The sequence below is a fragment of the Ammospiza caudacuta genome, chromosome 30 (assembly GCF_027887145.1).
Source record: "Ammospiza caudacuta isolate bAmmCau1 chromosome 30, bAmmCau1.pri, whole genome shotgun sequence".
NCBI classification, from domain to species: domain Eukaryota; kingdom Metazoa; phylum Chordata; class Aves; order Passeriformes; family Passerellidae; genus Ammospiza; species Ammospiza caudacuta.
The window spans coordinates 1,718,759-1,736,164 of record NC_080622.1 but is presented as its reverse complement, the minus strand read 5'-3'; the positions used below and the strand labels follow the sequence as shown (position 1 = coordinate 1,736,164).

At 55.2% G+C, this 17,406-nt stretch overlaps 1 pseudogene; it reads left to right on the top strand.

Annotated features, from left to right (window-relative positions):
• Positions 1-8,328: 8,328 nt before the first annotated feature.
• On the top strand, positions 8,329-15,500 carry LOC131569326 (Fc receptor-like protein 3; annotated as a pseudogene).
• The last annotated feature ends 1,906 nt before the right edge of the window (positions 15,501-17,406 follow it).

The following is a 17,406-nucleotide window of genomic DNA, read 5'->3' as shown; positions in this document are numbered from 1 at the left end:
AGGGGACACCAGCCTGCCAGGGCCAGTGTGGGGCTGGGGACAGCAGGGTGGGGCCATGGCATCCCCCGAGGACTCACCAGCAAGGCTGAGGGTCTGGGCTGGAAGGGAGAAGGGACAGGGCTCAGTGGGGGTAGCACTGCAGGAAAAACAGCACAGGGGCAAGGGGTGTGGTGGCTGTCCCCAAACTGTCCCTCTGGGGAAAGCAGTTCTTGTAGGAAAGTGTGTCAGAGTGGTCCCCAAAAGATTTGGAGAGGCAGGGGAACATGTCTGTGTCACAGCCACCTGTGCACCACATCCCTGTGGCACAGACACCTTGGGACCATGGACACTGAGGCCATCGTGGGCTGAGGCAGAACATGGGGACACAGTGGACACCCCAAGCATGAGGACACCACGGACACAGAACATGCTGGCCCAGGGGCTGCCCACCAGTTCATGATCCCATCGCCATGATCCCATCCCCATGGCCACATCGTCACTGTTCTTGTCCATTTCTGTCCCTGCATCCCAGTTCCCTTGTCCCTATTCCCAAAGCTACCTGAGCCCAAAGGTGCCAGTCCCCACATTCCTGTCCTGCCATCCCCAAATTCCTTCTCCCTCTTCCTGTCCCCAAAGTCACCCTACATCCCCAGTCACACCAAGGTCCACTGTGGGTAACATGGACTGGCTCTGCTGGCATTGGGTACCTCAGGGGACCCTGCAGCCCCCCTGTGCCTCCTCCCCTCCCCATCCCTGGGGTGTTAGGCCCATGCCCAGGGCACTCACCTCACAGGAGCAGCGCCACCTTCCCGGCCATCCCGGTGTCCCCAGCCATGTGCACTGGCTGTCACTCGCTGCTGTGGCCACCGCTCCCCTGGCTGGCAACGTTTCAGATGAAGGGGAAGAAAGCGAGGTCACATCCGTCCCCAAGTGTAGGTGGCACCTGGTGGGCGCAGGGTGCCCACAAGCAGGGCACAGGCTGGAGATAAGGCTGCATTATCTGAAGACATGGTGGCGGATGCTTTTGCCAGGAGTAGGGGGCTCAGGTGATGTGGGGAACCAAGGATGGGTGTCCAGGAGAATGGGGGTCAAGGGGAATTGTGGTCTCCATGCCTGGGGGTATTCAGGGATGGGGGTGCTGTGGGAACATGGTCCCCAGGGATTTGGGGTCATGGCATGTGGGTGCCAGGGTTGGGGGTGCAGGGGGAAAAAGGGGACCCTTGGGAATAAGGGTTCAGGGGGAAGAAGCAGCCCATGGGATGGGATCAAGGCAATGGTGGTGCTGGGCACTGGCAGTCCTGGGATGGGGGTCCCTGGGGTGGAGAGACCAAGGCAATGTTGGTCTCATGTTTAGGGTTCCCAGGAGAATGGGGATGTCAGGGATGGGGAATGGCTGGGTGGGCACAGAGGTCACAGATCCTTCCCTGGCTTCCTCAGATTGTGGGGTGGCTCAGAGCCCAGTACAGCCCGCACCCTGGGGCACCCCAGGGCTGTCTTAGGATGCTCTGGGGCTCTGCCCAACTCACCCCTGGGTCGGGTCCCCCAGTTTCCTGACTCAGCCATCCCAGGCAACACCTGATGCCCTATTGGTTCAGAAAAAATTACACACCTGTAGAATAAAAGCAAAAATCTTTCCCACACAATTTTCCCCCTAATATAGAACATACTCAGCAAAAATCAAACTGACAAGGTATAAAATGCTCAGGTTTGTAGAATTCTTTTAAAAGTTTCTCACTCAACAAGTCACTCACAGTAAAAACACAAAAAAAATCACAATGAAATGAGTCTTTCTGGTTCCCTGTAGGAGCCCATTGGTGCATTTCCCAGCAGTGTTTGCTTGTGGATAAAAGAGGGTGTGGAATCTCCCTGACTGTCCAACAGCTCCATGCGATTGTTCCCTGCCTGCTGGGCAGCAACCCAGCCCTGAAGGAAGCCTTTTCTTGGGCCATATTTAGGAACTCTCCCCATTTTGCTCATTCCCAACCTGAAACTTGATTGACTTCCCTTGAAGGAAGGGAGGAAGCTCTGTCCATCCTTGGGACAGTGCACAGGAATCTGTGGAAATGCCCCTGTGTGCCTCAGGGTCTGATTCCCTGGTAAATCCACTCCAGCCTGCCCTGAATTCCCCGGCCTTGGCACTCCCCGCTCCTGCTGCGACACTCCTGCTCCTCAGCCCCTCGTGTGCAGCTCCTGCTCAATATTTCCACACTTTTCCCTCTCCTCTGGTGTGCACATCCAGAACCCAAAAATTCTTTCTGGGAAGTTCCAAATAGCTGCAGGTTTTGTTCAAGAAGGAGGGTCCAGGTCAGGTTGTTGAGCAGATTGTTGTCGTTTTTGCAGTAGTGCTGGGTCTCTTTCAGTTCCTTAGGGAGAGGGACAAAATAATTAATTGCTGCATTTCTGGACTGGTTTGCTCGCAGCTGCCCCTGCAGGGGTTTTTCCAGCCAGCCCTGCTCTGAAAACCATCAAAGGCCCTCGCAGAGCCACTGCTTGGGCTCTCTTTGGGGTTTTGTACTTCTTGCAGCAGCAAACCACAGCTCAGCTCATTGTGTGGGGGGGCCTTTTTCCACCCACAGAATTCTCACCTCTGCAGCAGCTCTAAAGCTGCCAGAATCAAAGCCAAGGGGGCAGGGGGGACCCTCAGGTGCTGGCTGCACCCTGAGGCTGGCCAGAGCAGGGCTGGGCAATCGCCACCCCTGTGCAGTGGGGCTGGGCCATGGCTGGGCCCCAGCCTTGCATTGACAGGGGTCCCCAGGATGTGCCACCCCTGGGACAGGCACCCAGCCAGGAATGTGCAGGGACATTTCTGGAACTGCCACCGCTGGGAACAGGACCCCCCATTATATGACGTGTCACCCCCTGCGACAGGATCCCCCAGCTGAACTCCAGAAGAGAGATCTTAGAGCACAGAAACCCCCTGTATGTGCCCACCCAGAAACAGAGAATGCCCCCTTTTCCCATCTGACTCTCAGCAGAAACGGCCTTTTCCCTCTCCTCCAGGACAAAGAAAGTGAAACTGTTGATCAGGCACAGCCCAGCACCTCCATCCCCCAAAGCCTCCTCACCCTTCCCTGCACCCCCTGCCCCCCATTTCCCCCCTCTCCTGGGTCCCCCAACCTGTTCCCTGCTCAGGTGCACCCCAGGATTTCTGATCCAGGAACCGGGGGTGAGGGGATATGGCAAAAAGTAAGAAGAATAAGAAAAAAGAGAAATAAAAAGAGGAAAAAGTCAGGGGCAGGTGAGGGCACAGAGGTCGAACTACCCAGGACCCCCATGCAATGCCTGGCCAGGAAACGAACACACCAGGGGTGATAATGCGGGGCCTAGTCTCACCCCAAAATCTGAGGCACCCAGGGAAGGAACTGTGACCCCCATGTTCCCCCCCACACTGCCCAACCCTGGCACACCCATTCTTCTGGGACCCCAACCTTGGAACCCAATTTCCTTCAGCCACCCCTTCCATGAGACCCCCATCCCTGGACTGCAAATCCCCAGGATCTCCAATCCCAAGGAACACCTTCCCAGTAATTCCAGTCCCTGGGACACCACTGCCCTTGGGGACCTTTATTCCCCCAGGACCACCATTCTCACAGGGTCCCCCTTTCCCCTGGCACCCCCATTTCATGATCCCAAATCCCAGGAGGCCACATTGTTCTGGGACCCTCATCCCCAAGTCTGAGTCTACCCAACCCTTGGGACACCCATTTACCTGGGACCCCATCCCTGGGCACCCCATTCTCCTGGACACTCATCCCAGGCTCCCTACACAGCCTTAGACTCCAAATTGTGGCAACACAATGTCCCCACCATGTCTCACCATCCCCTACCATGTCCCCACATTATGCAGCCTTGTCCCCAGCCTGTCCCCAGCTTGCAGCCACCCTGCCCCCACCAAGGGCCACCTACACGTGGGGACAGACGTGACCTCGCTTCCTTCCCCTTCATCCGAAGAACCGCCAGCCAGGGGAGCAGTGGCCACAGCAGCGAGTGACAGCCAGTGCACATGGCTGGGGACACCGGGATGGCCGGGAAGGTGGCACTGCTCCTGTGGGGTGAGTGCCCCAGGCAGGGTCCTGACACCCTGGGGATGGGCCATGGTGAGGCAGAGAGTGGTAGGGAGGGGGCACAGGGGGGCTGTGAGGTCCCCTGAGGTCCCCAATGGCAGCAGAGGCAGAGCAGGGCATGGAGCTCAGTGTGAGCAGAGATTAAGGGTGGCTTTAGGGACAGAAATAGGGGAACTGGGATGTGGAGACAGGAAGAGGGGGATAGAGATGTGGGGACAAGTATGTGGCAGAAGAAGCCTTGGGGCTTGGGGACTGTGGGGATAGGGACAGGGGAACAGGGATACTGGGACATGGAATGGGGCCATGTAACAATGCAGATGTCACCTGGCCATGGGGAAAGGTGCCATTGGAATGGGATCATGGGCACAGGACCATGGGACTTGGCCGTGGGGACAGGTGCTGTAGGGCTGGTGGAGGTGGGCAGTGCAAACATAGGGTGTCCACAGTGTCCCCATGACCCTCACCAGCCCTGTCCCTTTTCCCTTCCAGCCCAGACCCTCAGCCTTGCTGGTGAGTCCTCGGGGGATGCCATGGCCCCACCCTGCTGTCTTGAACCCTGCAAGGGCCCTGGCAGGCTGGTGTCCCCTGTCATCCACAGGTGCCCAGACCACCCAGCTGCTGGTGGATCCCCCCTGGAGGCCGGCGGTGCTGTGGGACCAGGTGACACTGACCTGCTAGGGCTCGGGGACTGCTGGTGACACCACCTGGTACAAGGATGGGCAGCGCTGGGGGCAGGAGGGAGGCAACAACTTCACTGTCACTGAGAATGGCACCTACACATGTGAGAGACCTGGAAGTGGGTGCAGCCCACCCGTGATTGTCTCAGACGGTGAGGGTTGTTTGTGTCCTCAGCTTGGCACCCACGGGAACCCCGAGGATGCTGGATGAGCTCTACTCCATGGGTCACCCTCTGGTGTTACCAGAGCCTGTCCCCTATAGAGGGGGAAATCCCAGAGCATCCCACTATGGGGGGACCCTCGTGTTGAAATTGGGGAAACCTGGTGTGCTGGCTTTGACCCAATATCGGGGTCCTGATGATATCAGGACCCTCCAGACCCCTGTGATGCGACAGCACCCCTCTGCCCCCCAGACCAGGTGGTGCTGCAGGTGCCAGCGCGGACACTGCTGGAGGGCGAAACGTTGACACTGCGTTGCCGGTACAGGCAGGAAAAGTCGGCCCCTCCGGTGTTCTACCGCGAGGAGACGGAACTGAAATGGCTCCACAATGGGACCGAGCTGTCCCTGTCCCCTCTGCAGCGGAACCACAGCGGCCGCTACCACTGCAAGGCCTGGGTGAACAACGGGGTATCACAGGGATGGGAGGAGTCAATGCCGGTGACAGTGACAGTGCATGGTGAGTACCTCACAGCCGCCACCCCGACAGCCCCATAGCACCTCGCCAGGGATTCGGGGTCACTGTTCCCAAAGCCCCGCATTTCCTGCCCTGAGCTTGTCCGGGGACCAGTACTGGAGGGTCCCCCCAAGCCCACCCAGGGGTCCCCCCTCACTCTGAACTGCCTCAGCAGCCCCAGCCCCCTGCGGCCCCAAGCCCCCCTCCTGCACGTGTTCTACTGGGACGAGCAGGTGGTGGGGGGCCCACAGGGGTCCCCGCAGCTGCTGGTGCCCGTTGTGGGGGTCTCCCACTCGTGGAATTACAGCTGCAAGGTGCGCTCCCATGGGGGCCGTTCGGAAAAGCAGCGCCCAGCTCTGCATCACGGTCCGCAGCGTGATGATGGGATGGGCACGGGGAGCCCTCACAGCCTCCTCTAGTCCCCTTTCCTGGGCATCTCCATGTCCCTCAGACACCATGCTTGTGTCCTCCGCCTCTGCTCTGTGTCCCCTCACCCCTCTGTGGGGTGACCCCATCCCCAACATCCCCCATCACACCCACCCCCCTTTTCCCTACCCACCCACACCAGCTGCCAGCCCCTCCTTGTGCTCTCAGCCCAGTCTCTGTCCCCACAGTGCCTGTGGCCAATGCCACCATCACCCTTGGCAGCCTATCACACCAGGTGCGTGCAGGTGACCCCGTGACCCTGCGCTGCTTGGTGCAGGTGGGCTCAGCCCCTGTCACCTTCACCTGGCTGCACAATGGGCAGGAGGTGGCCCGGGGTCCCCTCCTGGAGCTCAGGGCAGTCGATGTGGGACATTCAGGCACCTACCAGTGCATAGCCACCAACGAGCTGGGACATGATGGGCACCGAGTGTTCCGGGCACATAGCCCAGAGTTGGCCCTGTTGGTGACACTGTGGGGACACAGGGACACAGGTAAGGTCACACAGGGTCATTCGGGGTCAAAGAACCCTTGAGGTTCTGGGTGACCCTGATGTGTCCCCCTCTGTTTCTTGCAGTGGCCGCAGGTGTCCGTTGGGCCCTTTTCTTCCTGCTGCTGCTTGTGGGTGTCATTGTGGCCTGGCACCGGTGGCACCGTGTGGGTTGGTGACAATGGGGGGACAGGGGGTCCTAGGGAGCTGTAGAGGGCCCCAGAGTGTGGGCATGATAGGGCAGCACCCATAGCCCCAGAACTGTCACCTTGCCCTGGGGTCCTGTAGGGTTTGGGGAGGTGCTGGAGGGTCCTGCAAGGATGTTGGGTGTTCTTTCAGGGGCCCTGGCAGTGTTTGGAGCATGTCTGTCCCTGCTGGGCTTTGAATTCTTGAGGCTGAATTGGTCCATGGCACTGGGGAGGCTCATGAACTGGGGGGCTTTAGAGATGCTTGGGGGTTGTGAGAGGAATTGAGGGTCCTGTGGGGGTTCAGGAATCCTGAGAGGGGGCGGGTCCCTGGGACCCCACAGTCACCATTACCCTCTTTCCTTTGCAGCTGCCAGGAAGCAGCAGAAAAGGTGAGTGGGTTTCTTCAACCATGAGTGCCCTTTTTCCCACATGACACAAGTCTCCATCACCTCCCACACATTGTCTTTTTCTCCACAGCCCCTCCCCTTATCCCCCACCCCCCCCAGAGGAGGGAGAGGTTGTGTACACCCACGTTGTGAGCACCAAACATGTGCAGCGTGAGTACTGTGAATTGGGGGACAGTGACAGTGGTGTCACCCCTTCCCCTTTGGTCCCCCCAACCGTTCTGTCCTGCAGGGCCCTCAGGCATCACCGACCACCAGTAACCCTGGGTGGCCTACGTGGAGCTGCGGGGATCCCAAGGACGACCAAGAAATCCCAGTGACATCAATGAGGTTGTGCTGTGACACTGGGGGCAACTGGGGTGCACTTGGCGTCCCCACCCATGGGCACCCACTTGTGTGTGTGCTGCCACTAACAACTGCCCTCCCTGTGGAGGCACAAAGATCCCAAAGGGCTGAGAGAAGAACAATTTCCTGAAACAGCAGAGAGAGAGAATAAAACCAAAAGCTACAGCAACAATGTTCAGATTCCAAATTTTCACAAAAAGATCAATTTCCTTGGGAAGTCCCCAAAAGGAACAAACCCTGGAAACTCTCCCCTTCACAATTCCTCCACCAGAGGAACCTGCAACTTGCAACTTCCTTGCTCTGATGGCCAAAGTGGCCTTCAGGAGGCTCTGGATTCTCTTGTGCCTTGTCCCAAATTCCTCCTCTGCCCTGTTGCCCCCACGAGGATGTCACAAATGCCCTGTGGGTGTTCCAGAGCCTCCCCCTTCTTCAGAGCAGGTCAGGATCCGGCCATGGCACAGGGTGGGATGTCAGAGACAAGAACAGTTTGATGTCTGGAGACATTGTGGAACAGCTGTGTGTGGAAGGGATGGGTCAGACTTTGCTTTTGGTGAGATAGGGCCCCGTCTGTCCATCAGTCTGTCAGCCATGGCACACTGGGGACAGTGTGAGGCTCTGCCAAAGCCAGCTCCTGAGTGGCCAGGTGACCAGAAGTGCCACCTGGAGAGAGGGCCCTTGGTAGCCAAACTGGCTTACAACGCAGAGCATGAGGTTGCCAAATCCCAGACCCTGTCTTTCTTGGGATGTCTGTCTCATCCCAGGAGTTGACAACTCATTTAAATGAGAAATGTCTGCCAAGGAAAGTGGGAACTGTCCTGGAATGAAAGGAAGACACATGCTAAAACTTTTATTGATTTCAAAAATGATGGGGCTTCCAGGCCAAAGTGTAGAAAAAGGAATAACAGCTCTTTACTAGGAAATTTATAAACCAGAACAGAACAAACAACACAAACCCAGAACTTTCCCTCCCACTCAGCGCTGTTGGTTTTTGTGGCAGTTACAGCCGTGGCCAGCAGGGGGCGCTGCAGGGAGCACTCCCACCCAGCAGGGGGCGCCCCGGTCCAGCTCCATCCCCTCAGGGGCCATGGCGGCCTCGGGCAGGAGGGAGGAGGGGGAATTGCTCCTTTTGCAAACTCACGGGTACCAATCGGTCCCGGCACCACCAGCAGCAGTGGGCAGAAGCCGCCAAGGCAACAGGTTGGATCCCAGTGTCCACTGGCAGTGTAGCAGTATCCCGGGGCAGGCACATACCCTGCACAACACCCAGGACCACTCTCCATGATCCTGAATGGAAGGAAGGCAGCACCTGACCCCAGGCAGTTCTCAGGTCCACAGCAGAACCTCTGGTGGCTTTTCACCACAATTCCTGCAAACCCTCAGCCTTTCAGTCAGGTGAGGAGGGCAGGGATGGAGCAGCTTTGGGACCACCTGGAATCCACACAGGGTCACTCCCCACAGCCCCCCCATGGCTGTGGGTGAGCCCCTGTTCGATATTTCCACACTGTTCCCTCATATCTAGCAGCCATGGTCAGAACCCAAAAATTCTTCTCAGGCTGTTAGAAAGGGCTGCAGGTTTGAGACAGGAAGGATGATAGACCTGATCAGGTTTTTGAACAGATTGTTGTTGTTTTTGAAGGGTATTTGGGGCTCTCTCAGAACCTTGGGCAAAGGGAGAAAATGATCGATTGTTGCATTTCTGGACTGGTTCTCCCGCAACTGCCCCTGCAGGGCTTTTTCCAGCCAGCCCTGCTCTGAAAACCATCAGAGGCCCTCGCAGAACCGCTGCGTGGGCTCTCTTTGGGTTTTGTGTTTCTTGCAGGGTTGAGCAAACCACAGCCAGGCCTTTTTCCCCCACAGAATTCTCACCTCTGCAGCAGCTCCACAGATTCAGAGCCCCTTGGAATCTGTCTGGGGTGTCGCCCTGACTGCCGGCACCTTGTGGAGGCTGTGCTGGGCCACGAGTCTCCCAAAAATCTGAGGCACCCAGGGACGGACCCTGAGACCCATGGGTCCACCCAGCCACAGCCCATCCCTGGGACTTCCATTCCCTTGGAAATCAAATCATGGGTGTCCCATTCCTATATGTTCCGCATTGCATGGGACATCTACCCCATTCCCCAGGATCTCTATGGCCCAGTATCCCATTCCAAAAGAACCCTCTCCTATTCATTTCATCCCCTGAAATCCTCCTTTCCCCAGGACCTTGATTCTCCAAGGACCCCAGTTCCTGCGGGACCCCACATTCCTCCAGCATACCAATTGCATGAACCCCAAATCCTGGAGCCCACATTCCCCTGGGACTCCCATCTCTGAGTCCTCCCATCCCTGGGGACCCCCATTCCCATGGCACCCCCTGTCCCTGGTGATTCCCCCTCTTCAGGATCCCCATTCCCAGGGACCCCATCCCTGGGACCCCACATTCCCCTGGACACTCAGCCCTGGCTCTCTGAGCCCCCCACTCCTGAGAACCCCATGTCCACTGTGTCACACCCAGGCTTGTCCCCATCCTATCCCCACCCTGCCCACAGCCCAGGCCCAGCTTGTGGCCACCCTGCCCCCACCAGGTGCCACCTACGCATGGGGATGAGACCTGACCTCGCTTCCTTCCCCTTTGGCCAAAGAGCCACCACCCAGGGGACAGACAGCCCCGGCAGCAGTGACAGCCAGTGCACATGGCTGGGGACACCCGGATGGCTGGGAAGGTGGCGCTGCTCCTGTGAGGTGAGTGCCCTATACACGGGCCTGACACCCCGGGGATGGGGAGGGGACGGGGCACAGGGGGGCTGTGGGGTCCCCTGAGGTCCCCAATGCCAGCAGAGCCAGTCCATGTTTCCCACAGCAGACCTTGATGGGACTCTGACTGATGTAGAATTTTGGGAATGGGGATGTGGGAGACGGGAATGTGGGGACCGGCACCTTTGGGCTCAGGTAGCTCTGGGGATAGGGACAAGGAAGCTGGGATGTGGGGACAGAAGGGGAGAAGCATGGTGAAGATGTGGCCATGGGATGTGATCATGGTGATGGGATCATGAGCGTGTGGGGGTGACCTGGGCCAGCATGGGCTGTGTCTGTGGTGTCCTTATTCCCAGGGTGCCCACAGTGCCCCCATGTTCTGACTCAGCCCAGGGTGGCTTCAGTGTCCCTGCTCCCAAGGTGTCTGTGCCACATAGACGCGGTGCATGGGTGGCTGTGACACAGACATGTCTCCCTGCTTCACCAAATAACTTTTGGGGACCACCATCACACACTTTCCCAGTGGGAGCTGCTGTCCCCATGGGGATAGCTTGGGGAAGCCATCATGTCCTGTGCCCCAGGTGACTCTGTCCCCACAGTTCCATCCCCACTGAGCCCTGTCCCTTCTCCCTTCCAGTCCAGGCCCTTGGCTAGCTGGTGAGTCCTCAAGGGATGCCATGGCCCCACCTCGCTCTTCCCAGCCCCACGCTGGCCCTGGCAGGCTGGTGTCCCCTTTCACCTGCAGGTGCCCAGACCACCCAGTTTCTTGTGGAGCCCCCCTGGAAGCCGGCGGTGCTGTGGGACCGGGTGACACTGACCTGCCAGGGCTCAGGGACAGCCGGTGACACTACCTTGTACAAGGACAAGCAACGCCTATAGCAGGAGGAACGTGACCACTTCACTGTCAACGTGGAAGGCACCCACATGTGTGACAGACCTGGCACTCGGTGCAGCCCCCCCATGACAGTTTCAGACGGTGAGGGGTTTTAGGTGTCCCCAACCTGGCACTCATGGGGACCCCAAGGGCTCTGGGTGGTCTCTGCTCCGTAGGTAATCTCCTGTGTGACCAAAGCCCGTCCCCTGCTCTGTGGACATCCCAGAGAATCCCAGTGTGGAGAACCCCATGTTGGAATTGGGTACCTGATGAAGTGAAGGGAGATGACCCATCCTCTGATCAGCATCGAACTCCGATTCATTGATCCACCAGGCACATTTTATAACAGTGTTAATTAAGCTCATACATATTGCAAAACCCGAGCTTATCATAAGTTACAGATTAAACATTAATCCCTCGTTTTGTTTTCAATACCTGTGGCTTTGTTATTGAAGCCAAGATTTGTGTTCTCACCCTGATATGAATGGTTCTCAAGGCCTCCATGTTTGTCACTTTTGCTTTGTGTAGCAGCCACGGACAGAATGTTTACCTGTTATGAAAAAACAGCCTGAGAACTCTGCTGTTTATAGAAATGTGCCTGAGAAACAGGCTTGAGACTTAGCTGCTTACAGCTGCCTTTTACTTTTCCATCAGCTGTATATTTTCATGTCCTTTTTTCCTTCAAGCCATGTCTGAGCAAAATTTTCCAACAGGTACCCCTGGTGCCCTGAGTGTGACCCAATGGGGGGGACCCTTATGAAAACGGGACCCCCGGTGTGACAAGACCCCTGTGTCTTGCAGTCCGGTTGGTGCTGCAGGTGTTGGCACGGGCACTGCTGCAGGGAGACACGGTGACACTGCGCTGCCGGCACTGGTGGGAGATGCCACTCACAGAGGTGTGATTCTACCATGGGGACAAGGAGGTGGGGAGGTCATGCTATGGGGCCAAGCTGTGCCTGTCGATTCTGCAGCTGCACCACAGTGGCCACTACACCTGCAGGGGCTGAGTGGACACCGAAATGTCAATGTGGGCACAGTCGGTGCCAGTGCCAGTGACAGTGCATGGTGAGCACCCCCACGGCTGCAACTCCAATATCTTGACACTCCCAAAGTCACTTCCCAGCAGACTCAGTCACAGTCCTCACCTCCCCTCTCCTTCCCAGAGCTCTTCTCGGTGCCGGTGCTGGAGGGTCCCCCCGAGCCCACCGAGGGGTCCCCCCTGACTCTCAGCTGCCTCAGCACCCCCAGCCCCCTGCAGCCCTGAGCCCCCCTCCTGCACGTGTTCTACCAGGACGGGCAGGTGGAGGGGGGCCAGCAGGGGTCCCTGCAGCTGCTGGTGCCTGTTGTGGGGGTCTCCCACCCGGGGAATTACAGCTGCCAGGTGCGCTCGAAGGGTGGGGCCGTGTGGAAGAGCTGCGCCCGGCTCCATATCACGGTGTGCAGTGAGTGTGGGGATGGGCACTGGGAGCCCCCACAGCCTCCTTGGGCCCCCAGCACTGCATGGGGACACCCAGCGCTCCCTGACACCTGCCCCATGGCCCTAACCTTTCCCAGATCTGTCCCTGACTCCCCTCCTTTCTCATGTCTTTCCCCTGATCCCCCAGCCCTACATGGGTACTCCCATCCTTCCCTGACACCTTTTCCATGTCCTGCCCTCCCTGCCCCAGGTCCCTCCCCAGGTGCCCCATTCCTCGCCTATGTCTCCCCATCCCTCACCGGGTCCCTTCAGTCCTTCTTGCTTCCCCCCACCCCTCTCTGAGGTCCCCGCACGTTCCCCAGGTCCCTCCATCTTCTTCCTGTGTCCCAATACCGTCCCTGGTGTTGCCCCACTCCCTCTCCAGGTGTCTCCCCTCCTGAACGCCCCATTCCCCTGTTTCCAAGCCTTCCCATCTGTGTGCCCCCTCTCCCACACTGGGGTCCTGCTGCCCCTCCCTGACTACCCCGGGTCCCTCACTGTCTTCTGCTGTCCCCCCGTCCCACAGGGGTCCCACCCTCGGGGGTGTTCCTGTCAGCACAGCCCCCCAGGATGACAGGTGGCACTTGGGGACAGCCTGGTGCTGGGCTGCGCGGTGGGGACAGGTCCCCTGTCCTTCTCCTGGCACCGGGAGGCCTCAGCAGCACTGCTGGGCACTGGCCCCCGCCTGGAGCTGCGCCATATTGGGGACAATGACAGCGGCCAGTACCGGTGCCGGGTCAGCGACGGGGACAGCGTGGCCGAGAGTGACCCCCTGAATGTCACCGTCCTGGGTGAGCGGGACCCTCGGGCTGGGGGTGACCCTACCCATGGCACCCCCATCCGACCTCACCCAGTGCCAGCCTTGTCTGTGACCCCACAGTGCCCGTGGCCAATGCCACCATCACCCTCAGTCCCCTGTCACATCAGGTGCATGCAGGTGACAACATGACCCTGCACTGCTCAGTGCAGGTGGGCTCAGCCCCTGTCACCTTCACCTGGCTGCACAATGGGCAGGAGGTGGCCCAGGGTCCCCTCCTGGAGCTCGGGGACATTGATGTGGGACATTCAGGCACCTACCAGTGCGTGGCCACCAACCAGCTGGGACAGGAAGGGCACCGCGTGTTCTGGGCACTCAGCCCAGAGCTGGCCCTGGATGTGACACCTGGCTCACTCTGGGTCACAGGTGGGATCACACAGGATCACCGGGGTGTTACTGACCCCCATGGTTCAGGGTCACCTCAGTGTGTCCCAGTCTATTCCCAGCACTGGCTGTGAATGTCGGCAGGACCCTTCTGTTCCTGCTCCGGCTCATGGCTGTCATCGGGGGCTGTCACTGGTGGCATCGCAAGGTTGGTGACAATGGGGGGGATGGGGGGTCCTGGAGTGAGGGGGAGACCCCAGAGTGGAGTCAGATTTTGGCACCACCCAGGGCCCCTGAGCTGAGGAAACTGAGCCTGCAGTCACCTCGGCTGGAGGTCTTGGGCATGTGGGGGGAATTTGGAGGGTCTTGGTTGTGCTCCAGGGTCATCGCTGGGTGGGCTTTGAGGAACATTGGGGTGGCACTGGGAGCTCCTGGAGAGTTTGGCAAGCTCCTGGAGGGCTGTGCAGGGATGTTGGAGGACCTTTTTGGGTCCTGGGGGAGTTTGGAGATGCCCCTCCCTGCCAGGCTTGGGGTTCCAGGGACAAAGAGGGTTTGGGGCACCAGAGGATTAGGGTCCTGCGGTGGTGCAGAATTTCTGGGGGCCTTGGGGGTGTTTAGAGTGTCCAGGTAGAATCAGGGGTTCATTGGGAATTGGGGTTGAAATGGGGAATTGGGGTCCCGTGGGTGATTGGAGCTGCTGAGATCCCAGGAAGGTTCAGGGGTCCCAGTGTCGCCTCGGTCACCCCCCTTCCTTGTTGCCACCAGGAAGCTCCAGGACAGGTGAGTGGGGGGCTCAGGCTGGGACTCCCCTTTCCCCCTCCCCAGACACCACCAGCATCCCCCTTATCCCCACAGGACCCCCCAGGAGGAGGGGGCTGTGCTCAATAACCACATCGTGGGCACCGAGTGGGCATGGACTGAGTATGGGGGGGCAGGGACACATTTGTTTTGTGGAGAAAAGAAAAAGTACTCCACAACTTTTTGAAAGTGTTAAAGCTGGTATGTTTCTTACAGCGCTGGACGCATGCAGAGATTGCTCTCCTCAAAAAAGGCATGTGGACCTCTGAGAACTTCAGGTCTCTTTTTATCTGTCTCTCAAATACATATGCATACAGATTCACAATATGGTTTATGGGTTTCCTGTGACATTTGCCACTAGATCCTTTATATCTGAAAGAATTCTGAGGTCAGGCTGACTTGCCCTTACAGCAGTCCCTGTCTCTCTCTGTCATCTTCTGTCTCCCCCCCTTTATCTCTGTCCTTCGCTGAAATAACTTCACTGAGCTTAGGCCTTGCTGTCTGGCTAAATAACTAAATTAAAATGAATTTCTATCTTGGAAAATTTTCATTTTGCCTCATTCTCCCCTTGCCTAAAAGGGGGAAGTAAATTCTTTTACTTTGTTCAAATTCTTATTTGTACAAAGTAAAAGAACAACAAGTGTACTTTAGAGCTTTACCATGTACGTTTCATAATGGATAATCTTAAACTTATTCTAACTAATACTAACAAAACTATTTTTGTTAATCTTGGTAGTAGGATGTAGGATGACACAACTTATTAAAGATTCTATTTGCAGTTGGTGACTTCTTAAAGACCACATCTCACCAGTGATGATCTGCATTTTGTTTTACTCTGCAGAATTCTAGCTATTTCTTTTTGTATCACATTGGACAGTTCTCTCTGCTTCTTTGAGTTTTTCTTTAGGATCTTTAGTAGAATAGTCTTGGTGCTTAATTAATTGTTTTACTAATCTAAGGTCCATTCTAATAGGAGTAGGTGATAGTCTGTGATTCATTGTGTAATTGCTTTCAATCAGCTGTTGGGATGTCACTCGGTCTAAGTACGAAAAACTACACTTGATAATCTTAACAAATTACAAATACAGAAATTAGAAGGATTTCTACTAGACAAAATAACATCATTGCTATCAATTTTTACAGCAGCACAAGCAGTTCTCAGGCACACACACTCTTTTCTAGCATATACGAGCACAGTTTTTGGTCAGTGACTGGATGAACTTCGAAGTGACAAATACTCTGTTCACTGTCTAAACATATATCTTGGGCATTAATAGTATTGCTTTCACAAATGAATCTCATCTGTTCTCTGGTAATGCAGGATTCTAAGTTTACTGTCTGCACTTTTCATTCATCTTTTGTGCCCACACTCTATGTTCTGAAGGGTAGAGTATTGTTTGTTCATGGTTTAATCTTAGTGCAATGATGGGATGGATAACATAAACAGTGGCATTACGTATGGTAAGCACAAAGGCAGTGGCCACATTAGAAGCAGGATCATAGGTGAAATTCACCATAGTCTACCAGGATTGAAACTTCCTTTCAAAATCAATTGCATTATCTCAAACAATTTTCTAAATTTCTGCAGGAAAATTACTTTCACCCCTTTCCCGTATGATCAGAGCTGCTGTTGTTTGCATCTATAACTGTGCTTGTATACAACTGAAAGCTAAAGACACATTATCCTGAACTGTACTAAGTGCTTTTGCTATTAACTTGTGGTCTTGGTCCCTGGCTTTTTTGTACTTTCTTACTTTGGCAGTACTTTTGAAATCTGCCACTGGCTAGTTCTCAATGCCAATAGAGATGACTGTAAAGGCTGCTTCAATTTTGTTAGGCTACCTGCTGCAGTGGTCAGTTTATTCATCAGTATTTTTGAATCAATTCCATTTAAAACTGTTAATCTTCTCCTTAATATCTCAGTTAGATCTTTTCTTATTCTGCTCTGGAGATATAGTTGTCTTTGTAACTTTGTTGTCTAGCCTTCAAAGGATGTTTTTAGGAAGGAGGAGCAGGCTGGTTGGATTTTTGAGATGTTAATTTGCATTAGCAACTCAACACATTTTTAGAGACCATTCTGGATTGAATAATAGTTGTTGTTCTCTTACATTCTTTACTACGTAGAGGCCTATTTCATACACTTCAGCTTCAAATTTGGGTAGAGTCTGAACTATTTGAGTCCTAGTATGGGTTGTATAAGGCCCTGCTGTTGTAAAAAGTGCAGTGTCTACTTTGAATTTAAATGAAAGTCTGATAGCAACTTGAGCTCAAAGGCAGGTCACTTCTACAGGCTGTATTAAGGTGAAATTACACCAACAGTCTGATTGACTTAGGCTATCACAAACTTCCTGGTGTTCATATACACCAGGAGAGGTTGAGTCACTAATTGCATCTGGTCTCTCATAAGCCGTGTTATTGATGACCCAGCACCTTACTTTGATTTCTTCTCCTCTGATTCTTTGAAGTGCCCACGGTTCTCATTCCTGCCATTCTTGCTCCTCATATACCCGATTCCCGTGGATTACTACAGTAGATATGTTTAAATCTTTTATCTCAGGAAGTTCTCTCATGGATCCAGTATACTGATTAAAAGCCTGGGACCAAGGCCATTCCCCATTGCTTTGGATAGAGGTACTCTATAGTTGTGAAACTTCAGTTATAATTACATACAAAACAATTCTGTAAAGTATGAACTACCCCCGACTGCAATATACTCATTTTGCCTGAGTAAGTTTTAGTTCAGTTCATTGTCTTCTGGTGCCCCTCTCCAAGGGACTTCTAGGGCTTTGTTCACTCGAGAGTGATGGATCCAGGCATTCTGCTCTTTGATTTTGATTGCAGTGAAGGTGGTGAGAATTACTTGCAGCGTTCTCTCCCACTGTGGTTCCAAAGTCTTCTCTGTAAGAGACTTAACATATACATCATCCCCAGGTTATCTAACTCCTTGCTCCGAGTTTCAGCCGCATGTTTCTCAATTTGTTTGAGTTATTTGCTTAAAGCCACCATGTAGGTGGCCAGTGTTATCACCCTAATGTGGGTGGACCTTCCTTTTGTATTCCATATGGTCTTCTATAAGGCATTTCAAAAGGATTCAGCATTCTTTTAGCTCAAGGTTTAGTTCGAATTCGCAATAATGCCAGTGGAAGAGCTTGGGGCTAGG